Raw genomic sequence first — 6,584 nt, forward strand, 5'->3', positions numbered from 1 at the left:
ATACATGCCTTGACTGGGGGACTCCAGCCAAGCCACTGAGCCCTTGCTCAAGACAGTGACCTTGGGCTTAAGCCAGCAACCATGGTGTCAACATTCAAGCCAGAAGAGCCTGTGCTCAAGCCAGCGACCTCGGCGTTTTGAACCTGGGTCCTCAGCTTCCGAGTCCAATGCTCTATTCACTGCGCCACCACCTGGTCAGGCCCTGGCTGCTCTAGTTTTAATCACCGGGATCTCTTTACATCTTAAATGCTGGGGTGAATATGTAAATTCAGAGACCTCAAGTTAAAGTTCCCAAGGAAGAAATTCTCATTGACAGCTCCACCCCAAATTTCCTCAACAGAGACCTCAGGACTCCTTTCCTTTTCTCAGGGTCCCCAGCCTAGGGTGCCCATTTAATCAGATTCTATGTAAAAATATAAGCTCAGTGCCCTGTCTGGATAGCTTGGCTGGTTAGAGCATCATCCTGAAGTGCAGAGGTTGCTGCTTTGATCTCCGGTCAGGGCACATACAGAAATAGATGGATATTCCTGTCTCTCTCTCTCTCTCTCTCTCTCTCTCAAATTAATAAATAAAAATTTTAGGCTCTGGATGGTTAGCTCACTGGGTTAGAGCATTGTCTTGAAACAACAAAGTTATGGGTTCAATTCCCCGATCAGGGCACACACGGAAACCAATGAATGCACAACTAAGTGGAAGAACAAATGATTGCTTCCCTTCCTCCTCCCCTTTCTCTCCCTTCCTCTGTCTTTCTAAAAATCATTCAATAAGTAAAAAAATTAAGTCCTGACTGGATAACTAGGTTGGTTGGAGCATCGTCTCAGAGTGTGGAGGTTGCTGGTTCGATCCCTGATCAGGGCACAGACAGGAGCAGATCGATGTTCTGTCTTTCTCTGCCTCTAACAACAACAACAACAACACCAATTAATTAATTAATTAATTAATTTTTTACAGAGACAGAGTCAGAGAGAGGGATAGACAGGGACAGACAGGAACAAAGAGAGATGAGAAGCATCAATCATCAGTTTTTCATTGCGACACCTTAGTTGTTCATTGATTGCTTTCTCATATGTGCCTTGACCGCGGGCCTTCAGCAGACCAAGTGACCCCTTGCTCAAGCTGGCGACCTCAGGGTCTCGAACCTAGGTCCTCCGCATCCCAGTCCGACACTCTATCCACTGCGCCACCGCCTGGTCAGGCCAATTTTTTTTTAAATTAAAAATATATAAGCTAAGTGCGCACAGTGCTGGGACAGGGTCTGTCACAGAGCATCACCTTAAGAGAGGACTTCGCAGTGTAAGCCTGGCAGCACCTGAGAAACATTCAAGTACAGCAGAAGGGAAGCAGCTGAGAGCCCCCCCCCCCAGGACGAGGAAGCCAGAGGTGGGTTCAGAAAGAACACAGCCTGCATGTTTCCTTGCACTCTGCATCCTTCAGGGTGGGCGTGGTCCTGGGAACACACACACACACACTCACACACTCCCACTCCACCCTACTTGCCCTTTGGAGTCTCCAGGCAAGTGATTCCAACTGGTTCCCCTCTGGACTTTGGTATATCTTGGAGGTGAGACCATTTTGTTTCCTCTGACTCACTCTCCTGCTGCCACATTTCTGTGCTGTCTGTCCTAGGATTTCAGCATCTGTTCTTATGTGACAAGAAGAAACAGCTCCCTTGGGTAACAGTCTCTATCCCTCCTGCTATAATGTCAGGAGGGGGAGGTGTGTGTGGAATGTGAGGCATGGATGTGTGTGCTCGTGGTATCCTCCAGAAGGAAAGTGAGATCGGCCGTGCTCTGTCTGCCGGGGGTTAACAGCTGACCATCGTAAGGGCAGCTCTCACATCGTCACATATTTGGCTTTCTCTGGGAAAATAAGGTTGGAAGGTGGGCGGAGAGAGTCAGTCAAGAACGGGACCTCACGCTCAGCTCTATGCATGAGTGGCTTTGTATATAGGATCTCATTTTTATTTTTATTTTGTTTATTTTAGAGAAAGAGAGAGAGAGAGAAAGAGAGAGAGAAACATCAACCTGTTCTTGTATGTGCCCTGACTGGGGATCGAACCTGGCAACCTCTGCATATCAGGATGACGCTCTAACCAATTGAGCTACCCAGCCGGGTTAAGATCTGATTTTTAAACTTTTGAGGCTGCATTTTGTTATTTTTACTTAGTTCAGGAGGCCCCAACTAGTAAGTGGCAGAAACAGATTTTTGAATCCAGCTCTGAGTCCAAAGCACCCACCCTTACCGCCTCACAATAGCTCCTCCCTGATTGCGATCTGCCACACTGAGAGCTATACAAAGAAAATTACCCAACATTGTTTGGGACAGTGTGGTGAGGACATACAGGACAGCTGAACTCAGCTTCATAAAATATTATACCAAGACAAATGAACAATGAAGGGTTTTCATTGGCTAAGTCAAGGAAGACAGCATTTTAGGATTGAGAAATAGTATGTCCTTTTTCAGGTGGTGATTCTAGTGTGTGCTCATGCATTACCGCTGTTGTCTTTTTTTTATCCAACTGGGACTGTTGTTCCAAGCTGGTGATTCTCTGGCTGCACAAAAGAATCATCAGTGGAGCTTTTACAAACTCCTGATGCCCAGGGCTGCTCTGGGAGACTTTGACTTAACTGGTTTGGAGTGGGACCTGGGCATTGATATTGTTTACCAGCCCCTCAGGTTCTAATGTGTGGCCAGGGCTGAGGAGCAGTCTTCTAAGACAGGTATGGTAGGGGTACACAGGGAGAGAGCCTGGCTTGCAGATAAACTTTACCTATTTTGATGGTTAAATGGTAACAGGCTTGCTAATGATTTGTACTATGTAAGAAAGGTACCAGATGTCTGGATTAGCTGGAAAATGAATTGATTTCCTTGCAAGACATGCTGACATTTAGTATTGACAGAATGTAATCCTAGAATCTCAGAAGGGTGTTAAGGAAATCTCAGGCTGGCATCTAATCCAGTTCTCTGGACTAGGTGGAAATTGGAAATTGAGAAATATTTCTATAGATTAGAAACATTTAAAAACATTTTTAAAGAGCCTAGCCTGTGGTGGCACAGTGGACAGTGTTGACCTGAAACCCTTGGGCTTGCCTGGTCAAGGCACATACGACAAGCAATCAATGATCAACTAAAGTGAAGCAACTACGAGTTGATACTTCTTATCCCCCTCACTGCCCTCCTTCCATAAAGTCAATAAATAAAATCTTAAAAAAGAAAAACATTTTTAAAGAAAGAAAAATAATGGGCAACCAGAATAGCAGAAAGACTGCGTTTCCCCCTTGGGAGAAAAGCAATTCCTGCTATTCCAGAACATATCCAAGCCCTGCCACGCCTTCCCACATCCCCTTCTCTGAGGGTTTCCTGGCAAGTGTCATCCTTGCAGGATGACTGAAGGATGGATGTGCCTGCTGGTGGCAGCAACAGCTTTTCCTACAGAGGAAGCTGGGTCAACAGATATAACCAGGACGAGTGGGGATTTCAGTTAGCCGTCTCTTTTTATGGCCCCAAATCCCTGTGCATTAGAACTAACACCCCTCCTCACTTCCCGCAGCCTTCTTTTCTCTCTTGAGCAGCCTGGAGTGGCAGAGGCAAGGCCTAGTTTTACTAAAGGCTCTCAGCCTCTCCCTTAGGGAGAAAGAGATGTGTTCACTTTTTCCAGTGTGCTTTTTGGTCTGATTTAATGGATATACCAGGACTGATGACACATCAGCATAGGATCTTTTTTTTGCTTCTTGGGTAAATGTCCTATTAACAGCAGTCTCAGGCAAAGGGGGTGGGACTGTCAGGGGAAGGGATGAGGGTAGCTTCCTGGGCGAAGGACACACCCTGGATTTTACAAGGGTAATCAGTGGGTTCTGGGAAGAAGGTTTGCACCTGCTCAGACTTGATCTGGAACTTTAGACAGAGTGGAAGACAGTCTTCCGATCTCCACTCCCTGCCACAGAGTATTAAATATCCTGGGGGCCCACAGCCTGCCAAGCCCAACGGCCTGCTGATTGACATTGTCTCTATGTCCATATAGTCTTCTCCTCAGCCGTTGCAACGGGCCGGCAATTCTTTGTCCTTGCCTTTTTCTTTCCACCTTAGTGTAACTACTAAGCAGTAAACTTTTTCTAACTACCAATAATAGTCCTGTTAACTTAGTAATAACAGTTCCTAATCTGTCTCTTCCCTGTACATTCAAATAGCTACAATACACCTTTACACACAGTACTTGAAGTTGGGAGGCAAAAGAACAGGAAGAGATAGTGGGCAAAAACAAAAGACCTCTCCACCCCTCCTCTAAGAATTAATGTAGAGCCCCTCCTGTTCTCTCAGTGCCTGCCACTCCCTCCACACCCAGGACCCCAGGAAACAGAAAGGAGAGGAGAGGTAGGGTAAGAGTGCTACTTAAGAAACTGAGTCATCAAAAAGTGACCAAATGAATTTAGGTTTACAAAGTTGTGACAGCACGTTATCTCCCCAGTGTGACCTTCCCTATAGCTGTGTAAGGCTGGTGGGTAAGGCCAGGAAGGTTCACATTGGATTGGGTAAAGGAACTACGAAGCCGGAAAGCATCGGGCCACACCCACTTATTGGAGGCTTGCAGAAACAGGCGAGTGAATAAACAAAGGGAAGTTTGCTTTTTACAGTGGAGGGCAAGGGATCAGGGCAAGGGATCAGGACACCGCCCCCCCTCCCCCATCATGGTGGAGGCTGAGGAATCTGGGTCCGGAACCGCTCCTTGCAGTGGCAGTGTTGGGAGAGCGACCTGGGAGAATCGCCTCAGGGGGAAAGCACCCATAGCTTTTTATAGACACACACGTGGCTCTCTGTCACGTGCTCACGCACTAATTGTGCAAAGTGCTTGCAGCAGGGGAAACCAGCGAGCAAGCCTAACACAGATGTTTTCCCCACAGGCTGCCATTTTATTTCAGCGAATGTTTATCTTATTTGGTTTCATGTTAGTCACATACCCACTATATCAGTAGTCCCCAACCCCCCCCCCCCCCCCGGCCGTGGACAAGTACCGGTCCGTGGGCCATTTGGTACCAGTCTGCAGAGAAAGAATAAATAACTTACATTATTTCCGTTTTATTTATATTTAAGTCTGAACAATGTTTGTTTGTTTTCTCCTCTCCTTCATGTGGCCTTTCTCTGCTCTCCTCTGATGTTTTATTTTTAAAAAATGACCAGATTCCCTCTGTTACATCCATCTAAGACTCACTCTTGACGCTTGTCTCGGTCACGTGATACATTTATCTGTCCCACCCTAAAGGCTGGTCTGTGAAAATACAGTATTTTCTGACATTAAACCGGTCCGTGGCCCCAAAAAAGGTTGGGGACCACTGCACTATATGACTATTTCTTGTCCTAGGCACTTGGAACCTTTGTATACAGTTCAAATAAACTTGGAAAATACAAACTGGACTTTTCCAAAATTCAAGTTTGTTTGTTCCTGACTCTGCATAAAGGGCTGCCCCACTTTTGTTTTTTGTTTTTTTAAACATTTTATTGATTTTACAGAGAGGAGGGGGAGGAGCAACTCATAGTTGCTTCACTTACTTCTCATATGTGCCTTGACCAGGCAAGTCCAGGGTTTTGAACTGGTGACCGCAGCATTCCAGGTGAACACCTTATCCACTGTGCCACCACAGGTCAGGCCCCACTTCTTCTTCTTTTTTTTTTTTTTAACTGTATAAGGGTTTAAAATTTTTCTGTATTTGCCATGTCAAATGACCACACTTAGTATGCAAACTTTCCTCTACCTTTTCACATAGTCATGTATTTAAGCACTGTATAACTTTAGTCTAGCCTTGACAGCTTTCAGTTCTATGGCTTTTATTTTTAAATTTTTATTTATTGAGACAGAGAATGAGATACTGATTTGTTGTTTCACTTTTATTTATGTACTCATTGGTTGATTCTTGTATGTGCCCTGCCTGGGAATGGAACCCACAGTCTTGGTGTATTGGGATGACTGAGCTACCCAGCTAGTAAGGGTACGGTTTTAAATACATCTTTCTCAGTTCCCCTTAGTATGTCCTCAGAGTTGATGATCACACCTTATTTCTCCACTGGCATTTACCTTCATGGTTTATTAATTCAGGGGCTGAATTGTCTCTCATTTCCTTAGCAACATGCCATATGTTCAAAACCCATCTCCTTCAAGTATTAGTTTCTGCTTTAAATAGAATCTTCTAATCACAGGCCTACCTGAGTAGCTCTCCTTCAATTATTCAGTAAGTATTTATTGAGTGTCTGATAAGTTCCAAGCATTGTTCTAGGTGTTTTTTTTTTAATCTTTTTTTTTTTAATTTTTTATTTATTCATTTTAGAGAGGAGGAGGAGGAGGAGGAGAGAGAGAGAGAGAGAGAGAGAGAGAGAGAGGAGAGACAGAGAGAGAGAAGGGGGGAGGAGCTGGAAGCATCAACTCCCATATGTGCCTTGACCAGGCAAGCCCAGGGTTTCGAACTGGCGACCTCAGCATTTCCAGGTCGACACTTTGTTCTAGGTTTTGAAGCCTTAATAGTTTAATGTATAAAATCCTAGTTCTCATGGCACTTATATTCCAGCATTTATCATTGACAAGGATTAACTAAAAT

This window comes from Saccopteryx bilineata, chromosome 2 (assembly GCF_036850765.1).
Source record: "Saccopteryx bilineata isolate mSacBil1 chromosome 2, mSacBil1_pri_phased_curated, whole genome shotgun sequence".
In the NCBI taxonomy this organism is placed as follows: Eukaryota; Metazoa; Chordata; class Mammalia; order Chiroptera; family Emballonuridae; genus Saccopteryx; species Saccopteryx bilineata.